The sequence below is a fragment of the Buteo buteo genome, chromosome 16, assembly GCF_964188355.1.
Source record: "Buteo buteo chromosome 16, bButBut1.hap1.1, whole genome shotgun sequence".
Lineage (NCBI taxonomy): Eukaryota > Metazoa > Chordata > Aves > Accipitriformes > Accipitridae > Buteo > Buteo buteo.
This window is the reverse complement of record NC_134186.1, coordinates 2,571,018-2,592,160: the sequence shown is the minus strand read 5'-3', so window position 1 is coordinate 2,592,160 and position 21,143 is coordinate 2,571,018. Positions and strand designations below refer to the sequence as shown.

General features: G+C 51.4%; 1 protein-coding gene across 5 annotated transcripts in view; it reads right to left on the bottom strand.

The window, feature by feature from the left end:
- The window catches only part of NFYC (nuclear transcription factor Y subunit gamma), a 37,081-nt gene extending 22,964 nt beyond the window's left edge, over nucleotides 1–14,117 (bottom strand). The window contains exons 1-3 of one of the 5 annotated variants that reach the window (XM_075047288.1): nucleotides 9,671–9,834; nucleotides 5,353–5,399; nucleotides 4,303–4,405 (exon numbers count right to left, since the gene is read on the bottom strand). The gene's annotated coding sequence lies outside the window, so the exon portion shown is untranslated. Of the gene's footprint in view, nucleotides 1–4,302; nucleotides 4,406–5,352; nucleotides 5,400–9,670; nucleotides 9,835–9,980; nucleotides 10,001–13,958 lie in introns of those variants that run through there. The other 4 variants (XM_075047286.1, XM_075047292.1, XM_075047291.1 and 1 more) reach the window with 4 other exon arrangements.
- Nucleotides 14,118–21,143: the final 7,026 nt, after the last annotated feature.

Sequence of the window (21,143 nt, the reverse complement as noted above, 5' to 3'; positions counted from 1 at the left end):
TAAGTTACTCCCAAGCTGGCCTTGACTGAGAAGTCAACCAAACAAAATCAGCTGGGTGGAGAGCAGATCTAAATGAAATTTATCCAAATATCTGAAGGGATATGCAAACAGCGAATGCCAGAGGGACGTACTGAAAAGCCTCGAGGCTCTCGACGAAGGAGGCAATAACTCAGCAACATCATCAAGTACCACAGACCCTGGTGGTATCAGAAATGTCAGGTTCTTTGCATATAGCACAGTCACATTCCCATGACTTGCGTTATGAGAAAGAGCCCGTTTTACACAGCGTTGTATTACATGGCAGAAGAAGCATATTCCATCCAAGCTTCTTAAAAAGACGGCTAAATCTGAAGATGGAGGCTAAAAAGAAATTAGACAGAAGCTCAGGCAAATGTTTTGCCTCAACATCCTTAGATTATAGCTACAAGTAAGGATAACGCACAAATATTTCTGAAAACTGCCACTGCAGAAACAAACCCCCCCCCCCCAGACTCTACTGCTATACAAATACAGATTTACCACCTCCACACTGACAGCATTTAGAAGGCCCCCAGTCCCCGAAACCACCCCCCCACACCTCTTCTTAAGATGCTGTTGGTTTTACAACATCCACTATCCCACAAAACTCACGAGTTAATTAGTAGGAAGTAGCGTTACAGAAAAGGAGAAAACAAACAATGCAGTTCCTTTTTTTTTTTTTTTTTTTTAAATATACCATCTTTACCAGCACATAAAAACCAACACCACAGCACCTAGCAAAAACCCTGGAAGTCTGAAGAATTAAAAATAGATCCATAGAGCTGAAAAGTGAGCATTTAGAATAAACACTAATCCCAGCATTCTGTGATACTTCCAGTCTGATGCACTAACTCTCAAAACTGTAGCGTTCTGTTTTGGGAGCTTGTCCCTTGATTTAAAAGTAAAATGTGCAGAGCCACACTTGCATATCTAAAGAATGAGCTCTGTGTAGCAATAAGCGCCAGACACCTGATCCTGCCAGAATCAGAAGGAACAATCTAGCAACCAAGAACTAGTTTCACAAGAAGAATAAATACGGTTTTATATGAATTTAGTAACACATTTCTTTAAATGTGAGCAAAGGAGGAGTCTTCGGTGTATGAGAGAAAGCCACATACCAGCACCCTTTGCAAGATGCTGCTCTCATTACTTCAATTAGAGCAATTTGCAGTATCGGAATATGAAACGTAGAATATACACAGAGTTTGAAGTGGACTACAACAGCAATCTTTGGTCTCGGCAGCAATGGTTGAAGGCATACTGAAAGCTTGCATCTGCTGCAGATCAACAGCACTTGTTTTCCATGACATTATGCCCTATGCTATCTTATTTTAAAACAAACCCTTGAGAAGTCATGTTAATGGTCTAAAACTGCTTCCACAGAGACACCATGCCTCAATTCACTGTACATTTTCTCTGCTTCAAGATCTACTCAAGTCAACATTGGTAATTTCAGCTGAGCCTCCTTTCATGAAATAAGATCAAAGTTATTTCCATTACAGTTCCAAACTACATGTTCACTAGACGGAGGCCAAGCAGCACAAGTGCATAGCATGGCTGGAAACACAAAGGTGCCAGAACCACAGCCAAGAATTACTTTTACTTGCTTCGGAGGGGTGGCAGTGGTGGTGTAAAAACAGTTTTTCACTGTGTTTGAGATCGATGGTTTCTTCTCGTACCTCAATATTCAGGTCTTGTCCGCTCAATTATGCAAAATTTTAAAACCAGTAATGCAATTCAGAAACTTGAGTCGGGTTGGCAGTCGCATTGGCACTGCAAGAGGACAGGTATTTCTTCCAAACCAGTGCCATGGACTTTGCGTCGTATCCGTTTTCTGCACCTCCTGCTCATTGCAGCTCTAGATTTGATTGGGAAAGCGGTAAGAGCTATTCAGACTTGCCAAGGGAACTCACCTGACTTCTGACACAGCAACAACAGAGAGCATGTGGAAAAGGTCTCCACATGGCTACCGGGAACACAATCTTAGATGGGCACATGACTAGTGTATCATCCTCTACAGAAGGTTTCCTAGGCATAAAATGAGGCACTGCAATTACAAGTCCCATCAAAACTGTACACAAACCCTGTCTCCATGGCACATTTCTGACCTGATGAAGGATTGGTAGCTGCCACCAGTGGCAAGAGCTGAACAAGCCAAGTTTGAAATCTTGCTAGAGAGGTCTAAAAAATAAGATGTTGCCACAGCATGGCACAAAGCACTATGGCAGGCAGAAGAACCACTAAGATTTGTGCCTGACCCTGCCAAAGCAAAAGGAAAGACACAAGCTGTAGCATGCAAGGATCCGAGGTTACGACACACGTGCTTTTGGCTCTTGATGTTCCGAACAATTCCATGAGAAAAACCAGTGAACGCGCGCCCTGGGAATGGGGCTTGGAGAGAGCCAGGCTGGCGTGTGTTGCCATCGCTATATGTGCCAAACGCCTTCCTAAAGGAGCCGCTTCAATGTACACATCCAGTTGAGACTCATTTCCAGTTTTGGTATGTCAACAAGACTGCACAGAAAAGGCTTTCCTATAAAACCTTACCCGAACAAGCGCCAGGGGGAGAAGGGGGAACACCACATTTAGAGAGATCTATACAATGGTTTTTTGGACACAAGATCAGCTTTTAACAAAGCCCAATCCTCCACATCATAATAAAAAGGAAGCAGGAACACTTTAAAGATGAAACATAATCGACTATATAATCCACAGCATTACATATACAGCACAGTTATTTCAGCACATCACAGCAGTAACGATGCTGTTCTTATTAAAGCATAAAAACATACATCATGATGTACAGGCCACAGATTATGAATAAAATCATAGCTAAACCATAGGCCAAAATCAGAAATCTTAGACTTTAACACTAGATTTATTTATCCAAAATACATGGGAACTCTCTTCCATTTCCAGAAAACAGTGCTATAAAATCTAACACAGCCTTTCAGGTAACAGAAAAAGGTGATGATCACAAACTTAGGGAAGTCTAAAGTTCTGCTCTTGATGAAAACTTAACCTTTCAACTTTTTCAAAACAATTTCAAGAGGCTTTCAGTAAAACCAACATAATTCAAAACACAAGCACTTCCTTGCAATGTACTATTATAAGAAACTTTTGCAATTTCTCAGTTTTATCCATCCCCTCTTGTGGTATTACATACACACAACCCTCTAAGCATATAGCTGGCACCGTAAGTGGTTGATTTCAGCTGCTGGGAGAATCATTCTAGGCTGTTGGATAAGGTGCGTATTTGCAGATTTCTCTTGTTCGATAAAATTAAAACTGAATGTAAGTCAGGCTAGTTAAATGCTGCACTAAATTACCTGCAGAGGATAGAGTACTTATTGCTAAAGGTTTTTAAGAGAAGGTTGCAAAATGGTGTTTTGAGTTGATCTTGCCTTAGGGCAGAAAATAATAAACAAGATGACCTCTCCAGGTGCCTTCTAGCCCTTTTTTCTATGAATATTTAGCAGTAGATTATTCTCTCTTCAATGCACTGTTTGAACATTAGCTCCCTAATACCTCTAGCGCATTACTTCTGTTTTCATTCACGCGAGGCACAGCATTTGATTTAAGCCCAAATCAGTTACAAAGTCAGAGAGAGGGATCTGGATTACCGCTTCCAATAACACAGACAGCTCGTTAAACCAGCAAAGTTTGGCTTCAGCAGCTAGCAGGGCCAAATCTGCTTTGCACCACTCCCATTGCTGATCTGCTGCTAAGAGCATTGCAATCGATGTTTTGCTGGATCACACACAGGCATGCCTCCTACTCTCCCCCTCTCCACCCCAGTACCTACAGCAGGAATTCTGCTCCTCCCTTCTCCCATCCCCAGACACTTGGCAGCTGGGTTTCGGCACACTGGGGCAAGAGCTGCCTCTCCACTACCCACTCAATGGGGAGAGAGCGCAAGCAGCAGAGCTGATCCCGGCTCCTCTGGAGGGGAGGTGGCAGGGCCAGAGTAACCACCCCAACTTCATTCATGCAAAGCAGAAATTGGCCAGAAAACCTTTCTGATGCTGAGTTTTTCATGAAGTTACAGCCCTGGTCTTGCAGAGAGCTGCATCAAACTGCAAGCAAGCCAGTACCTTTCACTTGGCACTGAGCTGGGAACGGCCTCGCAGGAAGGCATGTGCTGCACGCTCAGCAGGAACGAGAACCGAGTCTCCAAAGCTGCTTCAGGGGAAGAGAATATCCTACAGCACAGACAAGGCACGGCAAAGGCGTTTTATTGAACGCACACACAAGTGCCCAGAGAAACCGTGTTGAGTTTTATACCTTAATACAGAAGACAGCGTGACCTAGCAGTTAGAGGCAATTGCTAGTGCAAGACAATGGTACGCTGCAGTCTTGAGCAGGCGATTGTCAGTTGGCTTTACTCCTTCAGGGGAAAAAAAAGAAATAAAAAAAAAAATCAGGAATAGTGCCTGCTTTTACAGAAGCATTGAGTTTCTATTCGCAATGCACTAAGTACCTAACAGCACTGCTAAAAGTCCTCCGTACAGCAGCAGCCCACATTAATTTGTGCACAGAAAGACTAAAGATACACACAGACTATATTTAACGCTGGGCAGGGTTTTGGGAGTGCACACAAATACACTAAAGGCTGGTATCAGGAACCCACCAGAAGCACAGCATAGCACCAGAAACCATGCTGCAGAATCGAGAAGTGACCTTCCCACAGTGCAGCACCAAGTCAAAAATGAGGCTGCAAATATTAGAACACCACAAAAAATAGCACAGGACTAGTTTTTTCTAAAAAGGTAAAGCAAACAAAATAATCTGAACTGCTGTTTGTACTGGTTATTTTACTTTCCTTCCTTCTTTGAATGAAGGAGCACAAGGGTCACACTTGATATTTGGTGTTTCAACAGTTAAACATTATTAAATAGTGGCTCTTTGCAGTGCAATTTTGGCAGGCAAGCACACAGAGTAAGAAGTAGAGGAAGAAAATTCCCAGACAAATAACAACAAGTGTCTAAGATGAACTGTGCTGCCTCTCCAGCTCCTAAATTAAACACACAGCAGAAATGGAAAAGCTCTTTTAAGTAAAGTGTGTTCAAGTTAGTCAAGTCTACTTCACAGGATAAAACAGTTGGCACACACCAAAACAATACTGCGCATCGTGTACCTCACCTTATAAACTTTAATCTCGACCAGCTTAGCATGAAATTGATGCTATGTATTGCAGCTTTATAAATTTAAAAGAAATTACAAGCTACACACCTCACAACACACTTTCCAGTCCTGCCGTACATGCATTTTATTCACTTCCCTTTAACAGCAGTAGCCTTAATGAGGATAACAAGAAAGAGTGAGCAAACTCACCTTCACAAAATTACATCGTCTCAGTCTTGAATAGTTGTGTGCTTGCACTTTTATAAGGAAAAAAAAAAAACCCTAGTGAGAAACATTCAGGCGGTGCCTTGCTCTCAGAGGCGGGAGGTATCTCACCCAGTCTTGTACCATATGGGAATGAAATTTCACAACTGTAGTGACATCAAGTACTCACAAAACAAAAGTACTTGTCACATACCCTGAACGTATACAATAAACACAGCATATGGTATATTAATAAGTCACAGTTGAAACCTGAAAAAAAAATTTTCAGGACCATAGGCGCTATTTTGGCACCAGCAGTGTTAACCAAGTGATAGGCTCGATTTATTCAGAAAGTACTTCAAATATTTCAAAATCCAATTAGAGTTTTCAGCTTTGGTGATATCTGCTTGGCATCTATCAACACCCAGGCACCCGTCACAGAGACTACCTCGGACTGCTGTCCTCAACAGCTCACAAAAGCAAGAGGGATATTGCAAGAGGAGTCTGATCAGCATTTGGGTTGGTTTGCCCACTTCTCTTATTTTGTATTTTAGGCAGCAGAAGTTCTGATCATGCAACATACACGTTTACTGCTCTGGAATACAAGCGCAAGCAAAATGCCTGTTAAGACAGTATGGATTAAACAGACATTCAGCCCAGAGATTTTTTTTTTCGTTAGTTGATATTTTTGACTTATTTATAAATAATTCTGCATTAAATTAAGAGTTTTTATATAAAAAGTCCTATGAGCGCCCTCACGTTTTCTGATCCTTCTAATAGCCACACAATTTAACTGGCTAAAAATGCTAAATTGCATTCTTGCTATTAACCTGCTGGTTACACCAGGACCCAGGCAGCAGCTGGAGCAGACAGCCGTCATACGATCCTGTGCTAACACACAGATGCTGCAGCACATTTAGGGCAAAGTTATGCTTTAATTTTAATGCAGTCTTAGGTGTTGAGTGTTTCTTTGCTCTTCTGCTGCATTTTTAGGCTCAACCACCACCATGCTGCTAGAGAAGGAAGAGGGGAAGGCAGAAAGAACAATTCAAACCACAGCAGGACAGCAGCAGATACAACCTAGAAAAATGTGAATGACAAAATGAGTTATTCACAAGAACTTGTGGTGGTTTTAAAGCAGAGTGAAAGACCATACCAGACTGTAACTGGGCACGTCTTCTGCAAACCCTGTTATTCTGTGTAGAAAAGTCAAATAAATGTACTGCTTTTCAGGGCCTGCAGGGTTATTTTTCTATAGGGATTATTCTAATAATCAATGTTCCTATTACCTTCTTTATTCACTTTTATAACTTAAATTATCAAATGGAATCTTGCAAAAGTTAAAAATAATTACTTTCATAGAAACAACCATGAGCTTTTTGCCTCCTGAGATCAGCAGATCTTACTTAAATGAAGTACAACCTGTGCTGCTCAATAGGCAGACAGGATGGTCTAATCAGGCCTTTCTCTATTTTTTTTTTATTTTTAATTTTTATTAAAAAAAAAAAAAAATCCTGTATAATAAACATGCAAATCCATACCCTTCTGGGTCACCTTCACTGAATTAAGAGAGACAACTGAAAGTGACCTGTTTTGATTTATCAGGAAGTGACCAAATAGCAGAGCAAGTTATAAACAGACAAGTGAAGAAAATCCCCCCAACGAGATCGCAGCACATAGAAAATCTTAAGTTTTTGAGAACAAACCAAAAAAAAACTTCCTGTAACTCCTGGGAAGCTTTGGCAGGTATCCTGAAGTTTGATCTTGTTGCCAGTGCCCCTTGTAACAGCTGCTACATTTTTTGACTCTCTGAAACATAAGGTAAACTGTCGTCTTTATCAAAACATAATAATTAAAGAGTTTAAGTTAGCAACCATATAAATTTAATTCACTTACAACATGGGCAGATCGCTAAGCCCTGAAATTAAGAAACTGTTTCATGTGCCAACACTGTTAAAATACAGATGTCACGCTAGATTATATAAATGCAAAATACTAGTCCGATTAAAAAAAACAAAACAAAAAAACCCCCCAACCAAACCCAAATACACTGTCTTGAAAGGTGACCTGCTGCAGGCATCCACCACCCTGACAGCAAGGCGCACAGGCATCCTCCTCCTCCTCCCCCCAGCCACGGAGGTGCTCAACCCAGGGACAGCAATTTCCCACAATAAACTTGTCCTTTACACTTTCGCTTCTTGCACTGCCAGTTAAGTTAGTACAAAAAACAAGCATGGAAAAGTCCCTCAAACAAAAAGGCGAGCCTGTTTTCTGAGCCTGCATTTCTAGCAGGTAAAACTACTAGGAAAGCCCAGGGGACCTTTGGGGCAGAGGGGACACACAGCTAACTTCACTGAGCAGCATGAAGTCGGATCCAAGGACCTTCCTTTCCCTTATGGTGCTGCAACAAAAAGTTGGGAACTGGTGTAATTTGTGAATAAATCCCTTTAAAGTGCTACCAAAAGCTTTAGGTTTTTTCTGCTGCTCTTGACCTAGAAAGATCAAGCAGCACCTATCCCTTACACAGCTACAACCTCTTGCAAGCTTAAGCAATGAAATATGATAAACACTGGGTGTAACGAAGACTTCTGCAGGATTTCTTATTTCATCTTATGGTAGCTGCAGATTCCCTCGCATTCTGCCACCCCTTAAAAGCACGTAGCAGCTGAATATATCCTAATTTCAAGGCAAGAAACTTGACATGTCTCATTCCTGCTTAAAGATGCTAACAATGACCTTCACACTCACAGTCAATCCTCCAACTGTGGCCAACAGCCTGCTACAGAAGTTACTGCTATTCCACTAACATGCCAGAGCAGCCACCATTATTAATAGATGACTTATGGTGACGTTTCTCATTCTGCCCCCTTCTTGGATTGAAACTAGTATGACATGCCAGACGCCACAGAAAGTTGAATAAGCTCTGCCTGAGACAAGGTGATGCTATTCACCCGTCTTAATTTAAATTAAAATACCCAAAATAATACTTGAAGGCTGTAACAATTCAAAGACCATTCAGGTTGAAGTTCAACCCCAAGACGCAGTCCTTTGTTAGCAGCTGACGCCGACGTGCAGATCAGGCTCATGTGCCAGGGCCCACTTTTCTAACATCCCTATAAAAATAAGTTGCACAATGTAATTACCTCTAATTTTCAAAACAGTATACTTTTAAGGCCAACAATTAGCAATCAGGAAAAAATAAAGGCTAAGAGCAAGACTGAGAACACTCGAGCCGTGTCACCCAGTTCACCCCTGAGAAGGCAAGGACGGTAATAGCAACATTTAGCATCTCTCAGTAGGAGCGGAGGAGAAGGAATGTCTGCAATGTGATTTGACTCCTCGCTGAAAACTAACTTTAATTCTAATCTACCAACTATTCTCCGTGTCCTCGATGACCTCGGCCACCAGGAGCAGCTTCATTTTCCCACTTTGATTCTTTTTTTTTTTCCAGCGCAAAGTGCCGCAAACAAACTTTGTCCTTCATTCTCGAAACTCGGAGCCGTGGTATTTCAAGGTCACTCGTGCTAGCGAAGGAAGGCCTAGCTCCAGCAACTTTAGCTGCAGCACGGCTCTGACGGCGAGAGCCGAGCAAGAGCCCAGCCCAGCCGGAGTTCGGGGTGTCACCGGGAGAGCCGAGAAAGCCCTTTACGCTGGAAAAACTTCTAAGCTAAGACGCACTCTCAACCCGTTCCTGCGCCTGTCACCGCTGGGCTGCAGGGCTCCGATGACCTTCAGTGCTTATTTACAAATAAAAAGGAAAACAAAGGGCTGCTTATACTTGTCAGGAGTTTGGCTGGCGGTTTGGGGGTGATGGGGGTTCCGATGTCGTGTGTCCCCCCCCTTCCCAAGAGCCCCATTTCCCACTGGTACCTTCAGGCCAGTTCCCAGCCGGCCGGGCAGCCCCCGCCAAGGGCAGCCGGGGGAGACACCCCCCCTCGGCTCAGCGGCAGCCCCGGGGAGGGGGGGGGGGGGAAGTCGCTGCCATTTTGTGCACCCCCCCGCCGTTTACCGGCCCCGTTGAGGCACAGCCCCCCCCCCCCCCACTAGGCGCGGTGCCCCCAGCCGCCCCCGCCGCTCCGGGGGCTCAGCCCCGGGCCCCAACCGCCGCCGCCCGCCCGGAGCCCCCGGGCTGCCCCCCGCCGCTGCCGCCTCCCCCTCCTCCCGCCTCACAAAGCGGGGATACCCCGAGGCCGGGCGGGCAGCCACCGCCACCGGGGCCCGCTCCCCCGTCCCCGGGCCGGACCGCAGCCGCCCCGCCGCCCACCCCCCCTCCCCCCCCCCCCCGCCCCAGCCAGCGCGGCTCCGACCGCCGCGATCAACTTACCGGGCCGCGGCCGCCGCAGGCCCTGCCCGCCGGTCGGGGGGCGGCTGCGGCGCGGACGCGAAAGCCCCCGGATCTCCCCGCCATCCCTTTGTCTTTGAGCTGACCCCTGCCTGCCGGGACTCCGCGTCCCCGCCGGACCGGGCCGCCGGCCCCTTTAACAACCGCCTCACAGCCTACCCTGCTGCGCCCGCCCGGCCCGCCCCACCCTCGCCCATTGGCTGGACGCCGCCGGGGGTGGGCGCGGCCCCGAGCGTCCATTGGCTACCGCCGGCGGCGCAACCTCGCCGTCCACTTCCTGTTTTAAAGTTACCTTGAGAGGCGGCGCAGGGGTCAGAGCGGCGCCCGGCCGCCGCGCTCCCCACCCGCGGCCCCCTCCGCAGCGCGGCGGCCGGGCCCTCACCGCCCGCCCCGGCGGCTCCTATTGGTCGTTCGGCTCCTATTCAAACAGACGGAGGGGGGGGGGGGTGGGTCGTGAGGCGACTGTCGATTGGCCCGCGCGCCTGTCACTCCAGCAGCAGCCCACCACCTCCCCTCCTCCTCCTCCCCCGGCTCCGCCGCCGCGTCACGGGGCGCCGATCACACCGGCGGGTCACGGGGCGACGCGCGGGCGCGGAGCGCGGTCGTGCAGGCCCAGCACCGGGCCGGTGTCCCTCTCCCGGCGGCGAGAGAGGCCTTCCCGCCTAGGCCGTTAGAGCAGAGACCGACCGGGAAAGGAGCAGAGAGCGATCGCCGGGCAAAGGCGCGGCCGGGACCGAGGCGTGAGACATCTCACCCTCGGGTGCGCACGCAAAAAAGTTAAACGCGCGGGGTTCGGTTTGTCGGACGGAGGGTACCGCCGTCTGACTCCTCGCCCAGACCTGTTCCCGGTCGGTTAAGTTGCTGAAGGGGGTGACCGAGCACCGGCCCCGCAGATGGGGAGGGCGGAAGCGGCACCTTGGGGAACGGGAGCTGCCCCCGGGAGAGCTGCGGTTGGGGTCCGGTGGCACTTCCCACCTCCGATGCACCCGGAACGTCTGCGTGGCCGCACAGCGACCCGGATCGAAGGCGCAAGGCGCGCATGCACTCCGATGCGTCTGTAGGGACGAAAAAATAATCTGGGGGTTTGGGGGTAAAAAAAAAATTAAAAAAAAAGACAGTCTGCTCTTCAGACAAACCCCCCAATTTAGCAAGTGGCCGCCCAAACACACGCCTTCCTGGCGCAGACCCTGACCCCTCTCAGTAGGCCGAATACCTCCGGCGTTCCTCCTTGCGGGAAGCCTCGGGGTGTGAAGCGAGTGCTGGCAGAGCTTTCACCTCTTGTACGCTGAAGATTCCCCTCAGCAGCTTCAACCACACGCACGACATCCCACCAGCCTCGCTTCCCCCGGCATGCGGTTCTCAGAGCCTCCAAAAACGCTTCAGTAGCTCTCGGATCGGACTGAAAGTTGGGAACGGTGTGTTTACGATATTTTAACCTATGCGGACACAAGTTATCAACAATACCCGAATGGATTTAGAGCTGCATTCCAAGATACAATTTACTGCTTGAAAATAATGTGCTTACAGGATTATATAGAGAGCAGCAGAGGAAAAAATATTATGAAGCACAGCCAATGCTTTACTAGTCCTGCAGATTAAACTAGTTTGAATCAGATAGCAAGGAGAGATTAATTTAAAAATAGATCTTCCCGGTGATTTATTAAATATAATTTGGTAAAACATGTCTTAAAAAAACAAATACTACTACTTTGCAATGCTTTGTTCTCTTCCTGTGTCATTCCTCAGATAAGAGCTGCGGTATGCTTACTATTAGAGGTATGCAAGGTACTTTCAGGCGGTATGCAAAACAAACTCAGAACAGCCCACCACCTTTCCTTCAGAGAAGAGGAATGCCTCGCTGGTATTTCGAGTGGTAACGACTGCCCAAACACCTCCCCACCTGCCTTCTCGCCCTGTAACACGACCCCCTGTCACCTACGGACCAGACTGAGAGCCCCTCTCCTGCGCGCGGGCATGACCCAGCACAGCCACGGGAACAGTTACTGCTCTAATAATTCTTTGTGACAGTGAAAAAAAAAATAATCAAATTAATTGTGGTAAGCCCTGCAGTAAAGGGTTTATTTCAATCACTGCAACTGTTCCTGCTCTGAAATCACTCGGGGCAGTTGAGCTAACACTCAGGAATTGCCAAAATTCCACTTGAAAGATTTAACTACAAAGCTACTGGGAAAACATAAGGAGTAAAGAATGCTCTTAACCCAGTGACTGTCATCTGTCGCTGCATTTTGCAGGTTGCGGCATTTCTAAGAAGGTGGCACTGCACATCATTCATGTATGGCATGAGAACATACACTGCCAAACATGACTTATCTTTATAAAGTACAAAATAACAAGAGGGAACAGGTTGCCCATGCAGGATAAATGACTGGCTCAAGGTCACCCAACCAACCTGCAGCGACCTGAAAACCGGCAGGATTACACCCGGTTCTCACTCCTCGCTCAGAGCGAACAGCTCTCTGTGCTGCGCAGGGGTTTCAAAGGTCCGACTCAAGGCATCATGTTTTGCTTTGACCAAGAACTCTGTGTTCACCCCAGAACGTGTCCCAATCCTCCACTTGGCATGGTCACAGCAGCCGAAAGGCCACAAGCCCCTGCATGAGCCAGCATCTCAAACAGGCCCTTGTAACAGTGACACAAAACCGAATGTGGTTATGATGGAGCGTGCGATGGCAGATGTGAGATTACATCAGGCTGTGACCACAATGACCAATGCCTAAGGGACTGTAAGCTGGGCCCAGGTAAGTTTAGGCTGATACCAGAGCATGGCTCAACTGAAGGCAAACACAGATCCAGCCTAGTCCAAAAACATAACCTAATTTAAGAAGGGCATGGGTAAGCCTACACATGATGTTGCCAAGGGCAACAGCAGCAAACGATGTCTGATGACCCAGGAGGTCTATTTTCTGGATGTAGGACTAGAGGAAAAATTAACCACATGCTTGCAACTGTTTGCTCTGCATTGCAAGTGAAGCCAGTTGAGACTTTCCTTTTAATTGCATGTACTCAGACAGCTATTGAGACAGACAAGAAGTATTTATTCATAAGTACGTGGAGAATACTTTACTCAACAGGTGTCTCAAAAGGCGATAAGAAGTCACATTCCAGAAGAAGTAGCCAGCGCTATCGTTTCTTCTTCTGCGAGCAATTTGAAGTTTGCCAGAGCTCCGGGTTCTGGAGCCAGCCCTAGGCCACAGCTCAGCCAACACGAAGCGTAAGCCGGCCCTGCCACCAAAGAGCTGTCCTGCCACCGCGTTTGTCCTGTGCCCACCACTCAGCCCTGACCCCCCAAACACCTGCACAGCTAATGATGTGGCCAGAGAATGAACTGACCTGAATGAAATCCAGCCCAGCCAAAAAGAACTTGCTTTCATCTATGCCATACTCATACTGCTGTTAACATATAGTGCTTCACCAGTTACTGGGGGGGGGCATCTCTTTCATTTTCTCAGCTCAAGAAAAAGCAGAATCTGGGGAGACCACATTTATGTGCAGATATTTTCACAGCTTTCAGAGCCCTTGGGTTTCGAGTGGAGATTAAACAATCTGTCAGGTATTGACCAGAGACCCACAACTCATCCCAACCGCTTCGGCTTGGGTCCTGCCCCTCTTCCTGCCAAGTGCTGGGGCAGGCTCTGGAGAAACCCCTTAAGGCTTAGTTTGAAAAAACACCAACCCAAGATCGGTAAAATATAGCATCTCCTGTAGGTGAAACCGAACTCTCCCGTAGCAAATCCCCTGTCGGGGCCCGGCAGATCGGGCCTGCCACCGCCAACGCCCGCTGGCTGCCCGGGATGGCACCGGCAGCCCCGGGAAGGCCTCCGTGCCCTAGCCCTGCTCACCAGCCGTCAGGCAGCACCTGCCCCGAGCTCTGCCCGCCGGTCCCAGGCGCTCCACCAGCCCCGGGACCACACGGGCCTCGGTCGTCCCCCCCCGGGCCGGGCCGGGCCGGGCCAGGCCCGGCCGCCCCCCCCCAACCCCGGTCCGCGCGGGGAAAACGGTTCGGTTTCCTGTCCTCTCCCCGGTCCGCTCCTCGGTATCCAATCAGCGCGCAGCCTCCCTCGCCCGCCTCCCCCGGCGCGGGCCAATCAGCGGGCGCGGTGCGGCTCTGCCAATCGGAGCGGAGCCGTTTTGGAGGGGGGAGGGGGGAAAAGAGAGAGAGCACCCCTCGGGCCGCCCCCGCCCCGCGCCCCCTCACGGGCCGCCGACTTCCCCCCCCCGCCGCGCTCCCGCCCGTTCCCCTCTCACTCACCGGGGCGGCCGACGCCGCGATCTCCGTCTCCGGCGCCCGAGCTGCCTCCGGCCCGGCTGGCGGAAAGCGGGAAGGAGGGGGAGGGGGGGCGGCCAGAGCAAGAGCGAGCGCCCAGCGGCCGAGAAACAAGATGGCGGCGGCTCCGTGAGGCGGCGGGGCGGCGGCTCCGCCCCTTTCCCCCCTGGGCCGCGGCACTGCGCAGGCGCATGACCCGGAGCTGATCTCGCGAGACCTCGGCTGAGGAGAGGCGGGGGTGTCTACCGGGCGGGGGGGTCTCGGACAGGCCGGAGCGGGGGTCCAGGCCTCGGTGTGAGGGATCGCGGGTGCCGGCCGTCCTTCGAGAGGGAGCCGAGCTTCTGAGTGCAGCAGGGACTGGCACAGGTCGTTCCCGGCCTAGGCCTGTGCGGGTCTGGTGTCCAGTAGGGCTGAGGCCTTAGGCCGAGGTGGGCAGGTGTGGGGCAGTCCCCTGGGCATGGAGCCCGATGTCTCGCTCCCCGTCCCTCACCTGAGGCGTTGAAGGAAGCTGTTGCTGTTGCTCATTGTCTCTGAGGTCCTGGCAGCACAGGGATTGTAGGCCGAGGGTCCCCCCCAGGACCCTGCTGCTGGGGCTGACAGGTAGAGCTTTGCATCCTTCAGCACAGCCACGGTGGAGGAGTTGCTCCTCCGTGAGCCCGTTGGCTCATCCAGGGAGGTTTCCAGCCCTGCCTGTCAAAGCCCTGAGAGCTGTCCAAATTAAACCTCAGTGAGCTGTCCAACAGTCTTCACACAGGCCTCTGATCTATCATCACAGGATAACTTTCTGCTACTATCCTACCCAAGCTGGAGCCAATTCAAGCAAAAGTCTATGCTCCAGTACAGCCAGCTATCGCATTTCCCAGGAACTGCTTTTCTGGCTCGGGGACATGTTACACTGAAGCGTGACTCATGCTGCTTCAGTATTTTTCCCATGAAAAAGCGCATCCTGAAAAGTGACTCCATCTTTGCCTCCTTATTGTCTTTCTGGTCCCCAAATCGTTTGCATCCAATTTACAACTAGCAAGAGGATTTGCCTCTCTGGTGCTTTAAATGCCATTTGAAATGGGAAAGGAAAGTCAGGTCCTGTGTGGCTGCTGCACTTTCCCTCACCCTTTTCATGGAGTTTCCAAAATTAGTGATGTCTGCTGGTGAAGTTTCTGGTACGGTGGTTCACTGCGTGGTCTCTGCACCCTGCACAAGAGAGGAGAAAATCCCTCCTGTGTCCTGCAAACACAGAGTTCAGATCTGGGGTTTCTGTTGCGTGACTTTTGCCCAAATGTAGGAAATGGGACAAATTTCTGTGTGCACTGCGGTTTCAGAGCTCGGCTGCCCTGAAGGCTCTGTGTTGGCAGTGAAGTGGGAGCTATCTTGCAGCAAATTCCTGCAGTTTTATTGAAAGTCTTGCAACTTCATGATCTCAGGGCACTTGCAAGGCAGCCAAGAGAAATAAAAGTGATGCTACAGTTGGTTTGCTTTTTTTTTAATTCTCACAGTTTCTAAGCTAGCCTCCTTTTGTTGTAACTTTTGAGGGTGATGATATGCAATGCTATATGGCCCCTCTTCAAAGTGACTCATTTATAAATCAATTAGCCGGCACTGCTGCTGACTTTGCTGCCAGGCACAGCTGTCAAACCAACCAGCTGTTTTTCCTGCCAGCGACCAGGCCCCACTCAAGGGGTTTCTGCACAATACCCTGCTCCTCCTCCTGCTGAATCCTTTTGTGTGCTGTTGCGCTGCGCCTGTGATGCTCCGTTTCCTCCCCACCTGCTCTCTCGGCAGCAATGGATGCATTGTCTGGAGCAGCTCGGCTTCCCCAAGAAGGATCACAGCCATCTGCAAACACAGAGGTCTCTGTGTCAGCCTGCCTGAAACATGGAGGAGCCAAGAAAAACAAGAAAAGAAAGAAAGAAAGAAAGAAAAAAAGCACTTTTCCACTCTCTGCTTTATCAGTGCTTGCACAAATTTGTGCTTGGTTTGTTGAGTTCGCACTTAACCAACATCTGCTACCTGCTCAGCTGATGCCCTCCTGCGCCGGCAATGGGACCCTGAGGAGCTGTGCTGCACTGACTGCACCCCAGGGCCAGGTTTTGGAAGGGCTGGATTTGTTTGACACTTAGGAAAATCATCTCTTAGAGCAGAGGTGACATGCCTGGCCCTTATCCTCGGCTCAGCCCTCTCCCGTCCCCCAGGACTCCTGTTACAGCAGTCCTCTGGACTCATCCCAAATAAGCTGTTGCTTTTGGTCAATTATCCCCAAGCAAAGAAAAGCATAGAAAAGAAAAACCTGGGTATAAGTTATGTATGGACATGAATGTGATGCCTTGTGGATTTGGGGAAAAAAAAGAGGCTATTTAGGGCCAGATTTTGGGGACCATTAGTCCTGCAGGCTGCCCCATTGTGCCACATCTCGGTTCACACCTGATGCTAGGCTGCAAACCAGGCTCCTAAGCCAGCTTGCAAGTGCCACAACCCACCTGGTCCGTCTCCCAGTTGGGGACCAACTATATGATATTTAAGTATATTTAAGTTAAGAGTATATATTTATATGCCTATACACGTACATACATTTTTGAAGGCCCTGTGGAAACCTTGTCTTCTGCATTGAAAGAAAACCCCAGAAAGACACAGGAGAGAGGATGGTTTGGGTGTCACCAAAGGACTCTTTGGGAGACCAAAAGACCTGAAGGACAATCTGGTGTCAGCCACAGTGCTGTGGGTCACCAGCAGCTTTTGTACTCGGTAGCTCAAGGTTTGAACTCGGCTCCCAGAACAGCAAGGTGCTTTTACCTTCTCTGGTCCAGACAGGAGCTCCCAACCAGCCATCACACTCTCCCTAGTTCTCCCAGCCCTCCATCCCCAGGCCAGAGATGACAGAAGTGATTAAAACCCCCCAGAGTTATGAAATCTAGAAACCTTAACTCAAGAGCTGCAGATGAGCCACTCTGAGCCAAGAAGCCCGGCCCAGCTATAACTGGGCGACCCCATTCCCAGGTAAGCACATTCATCTTGCCGGCAGTGGGGAGAGGATGCAGCTCCCAGCTCAGAGCTGGGATTTGGTTCAGCTTGCTCGGTCCCACTGCAGGACAGTGGGTTTCCCAGTGCCTGCAGCATCCTGAGGAGAAGCAGATGGTGTGCTAGTGCCTCTTGCCTGGCTGGTACCCAGCACAGGTCAACCATGCTGGCTTTCCCAGTAGGATACTGGTGGGCACACGTGACATGATTGCTCCCTGCAGAACGGCAAAAAGAGATTTTATAGCATCTCGGCGTAGCTCCTTCTCCTGCGAGAAGTGGGACACAGCACAGGAACGAGAGAGCAAGCTGCAGAGCTGACGCAGCACCGACAATCTCCCTGAGCACCGGCAGCAACGTGCTCATCCCCATGGCCAAGGGCTCCAGTGGTGGCCAAGGGGACAAGCCCCTCTGCCCACCCGGAGCCCACCCCCCCACCTGGATCTCTGGACGGGCACTAGCACCTGCGTGGGGTAGCATTATTCTGGAGAAGCCTCTGCAAAACATGTTGGATTTACCCAGTCCCAGCATAAACCATCCTCTCCCCATAAGCCTTCATGAGGTGCAGCCCTCTCCCTCCCCAAACGCCCAGCCCCAGAGCCCCCAGGGCAGCCCCAGTCCCCCAGCATTTCTGCCCCCTTCTTTTGTGTTTTCTGTTGCCTGTTACATCCACCTCTCACCAGGATGAGCAGCAGCCATGCTGCAGGCAGATGCCTGCCCTGCAGAGGCAGGGTAAAGGCAGCACGTGGCACCCACAGGGTCTGCAGAATCCCGGGGTCACCCTTGCAGGGACACCATGGTGCCTAACACAGCAGAGCTTGCAAAGACTCTTCCGTGCTTTCTGTTACCCATGGCCAGCACGCTCATCCTTGTGCCACATGCTGCCAATAGCTCCTGCAGTACCGTAAAGCCAAGTCCCACGAATCCTCTTACGTGGGCTTTACCAGAGTAATCGCATTAAACCATCCCCTTTTTGCCGGCACAATACCAAAACATGAAGGAGAAGGTGGTGAGGAGCCGACAAACCGGAGAGCTGAGCTCCTTAACGAATTAAGAGACATTAGAGATGGGAGAGCCCTGATGGGATCCCAGCACAAGACCAAGTCCGGGGCTTTTGTCCATCCTGCTCTGGGTAAGCGCTTCCCGGGGGATCGGCTGCAGGGGCTGTCGGTGCTGCACACCCCCGGTCTCGAGCATGTGGGAACAAGCCACCGAGTCCCTCCCGGTGGGAGGTCAGTGAGGGATCCCGGAGCAACCTGCCAAGGGAAGCAGAAAAGGTCAGAAAGTTTCCTACCAGTCGAACTGAAAACTTTGTCATTATTATTTTATTATTGCCATGAAACTTCATGTTTTATCATCGAAATGTGGCAGTTGGAAAAAAAACGTTGAAGGAGAGGCTTTTCACCGTCAAGGCACGTGTTTTCACTATCTCTTCCCCCAAAACAATATGTTCCCAGGACTGACACTTTCCCCACAAAGCTGGAAGTTTGCTTTGATGAGATAGCCTTCCCTACCGAGATATTTTCAGCTAGTTTTTCTAAATATTACTCATAAAGGCCCCCTCCAGACAACCTCTCTCCCTCCCCGAGTTTGTTTATATGCTTTGAATTCTGTTAGGAAACCATCTCCCTATTTCAGCGATGTTTTATCCAAGTTTCCATATTTAGTTCTTTCAGCTATTCCTGCTCCTTAACCAGCTTTCCCGTGCACAACGCTGGGACCCACCGCATCCCGGCTCTCCCCGCTGTCCCCTTCCCTTCCAGCAGCTGCCGCAGGGGGAATTTTCCCCCCGTCCTCCCTGTACCGATGGATGCCTGTTGAACACCGTACTCACCAACCCACCCCGGGGGCCACGGTCCCAAATCACCCCCCAGGCCCTGACCCCAATATGGGGAACCTGGCGAAGGCTTTTCCCACGAGGGCCGGGTAGTTTCCTGCAGCCCGGGATGCTGGTGGCAGCCCCGGGACCCCCGACATGGGGAGGATGGGGAGCCCACCCACCGGGAAATCCAAGCCTGGCATTATTTTAGGGAGGGACAGAGTTAAAGTCGGTGAAGGAGGGTTTCCTCCTGGCACGTGGCTCCATGTCAGCCGTGGTGCGCAGCCTGCAGAGGCAACGCAGGGAAAGCACTGGAGGAATTTACCATGAGTAAAAAGAGACACTGCTTGGAGAGAAATTAGTGTTTGTATTCAGGGAGCCAAGGTGAGTCCAAGGGCAGCACAGGAACCAGGGCTGCCTCTCCGTTCAAACTTTCTCCTTTGGGAGGAACCAGGGCACAAGAAGTGCCTCATTGGTCCCCGTCCCTCCACGCTCGCACTCCGGTGGCAGCCAAAAGGGATCAGAGCCAAGAGGTCTAGGAGTTCCTGAAGGAGCAGGTACTGGAGCTGCCCAGGCTGAGCAGGGACCGGCTGGCAGTGCTTCAGGTCTGGCTGGAGGCTCCCGTGGTCCTGTGGGCATCCCTTGGGGTCTGGCTGATGGGTGTGGGGTCTGGCTGCTGACTCCTGGGGTCCGGCTGGTGACTTCTGGGGTCTGGGTGATAGTAGTGTGGTCTGGCCAATAGCTGTTGGGGTCCAGCTGGTGGGAGAAGGGTCAGGTTGGCAGCTCTTGGAGTTCAACTGATGGGTGTAGCATCTGGCTGATGACTCTGGGGGTCCAGCTGATGGGTGTAGGGTCCAGCTGGTGGCTCTAGGGGTCTCTGGTTGATGGATGTAGGGTCTGGCTGGTGGTTCTTGGGCTCTTGTAGCATCTGGCTGATGACTCTGGGGGTCCAGCTGATGGGTGTAGGGTCCAGCTGGTGGCTCTAGGGGTCTCTGGTTGATGGATGTAGGGTCCGGCTGGTGGTTCTTGGGCTCTTGTAGCATCTGGCTGATGACTCTGGGGGTCCAGCTGATGGGTGTAGGGTCCAGCTGGTGGCTCTAGGGGTCTCTGGTTGATGGATGTAGGGTCCGGCTGGTGGTTCTTGGGCTCTTGTAGCATCTGGCTGATGACTCTTGGTGTCCAGCTGATGGGTGTAGGGTCCAGCTGGAGGCTCTTGGGGTCCGGTTGGTGGGTGTAGGGTCCAGCTGGAGGCTCTTGGGGTCCGCCTGGCAGGTGTAGGGTGCAACCAGCAGCCCTTAGCATCCGACTGATGGGTGTAGGGTCCGGCCGGTGGCTTTTGGGGTCCGGCTGGCAGCTCTCGGCGGGCAGCTGCTGGGAGCGGGACGCAGCCGCCAGCTTTCGGGGGCTCGGTCCCTCGGTGGGGGGGGACGCCAGCCCCTCTCGGCAGCAGCCCGGACCGTCGGGGCCGGGCCCGGGGCTCCCCCGCCCGCCGCTCCCAGCAGCCCGCCGGGGCCGAGGGGAGGAGCGGGAACGGGCGGCGGCGGCGGCGGCAGCGGCGGCGGTGAGTGCCCGCGGTGGCGGCGACGCGGGGTGGGGTTGAGCGCTCCCGGGCAACCGGGACGGCGACCGCTTCGGTCCCCGTGGCTACCGGCGGGGAACGGGGCAGCACCTGCCTCGGAGCATCCCCGGCAGGCGGTTTTTTTTGGGGGGGGGGGGGGAGGCGGGCAGTGGTTTTGGGGGATGCCCGTCGTGGATGCGGTACCGGGGAGGAGCGGGATGGGTTCTCCGGGGTGAGAAAGGAGAGGTCCCGACCCTCGGTGGGACAACCCCGGTGCTCCCCCCCCGCCCCCGCACCCCCCGGCTGCCGACGAGTTGCGCCTGGCATCCCTAAAACGTACCCCAGGCTCCGAGCCGAGACGTGAACACCCCGAAAACATCGCTGCACCGAAAGCGTGGGGGCTGCGACCGGGTTCCCCCCCCAGTCCCCAAGGGCTCCCCAGCTGGGCGCTGCCGGGGCCGGTTTACCGGAGCCCTTCTCGGCTCCGGGCGGCGGGCAGCATTTCCCAGCCAGCGGGTCGGGAACGGGAGCGCTTTTCCCGTGCCATCCATCATCCCCGCTGAAAGCCCGTTGACGTCAACCCTGTCCCGTGCACACTGGTCCCCATCGGGAAAACGGGTATAGGGACTGGCGAAAGCGGGGTGTCCTGCCTGGGGAGGGCTTGCTTCGGGGCCTTATCCTCGCACCGAGCAGCCCACGTAACACCGGTGGCTCATCTCTCCCCGGCGTCTCCAGCCTGTGCTTTGTACATCGATTTGACTCTGTTCGATCCAGAGAGCCCGTT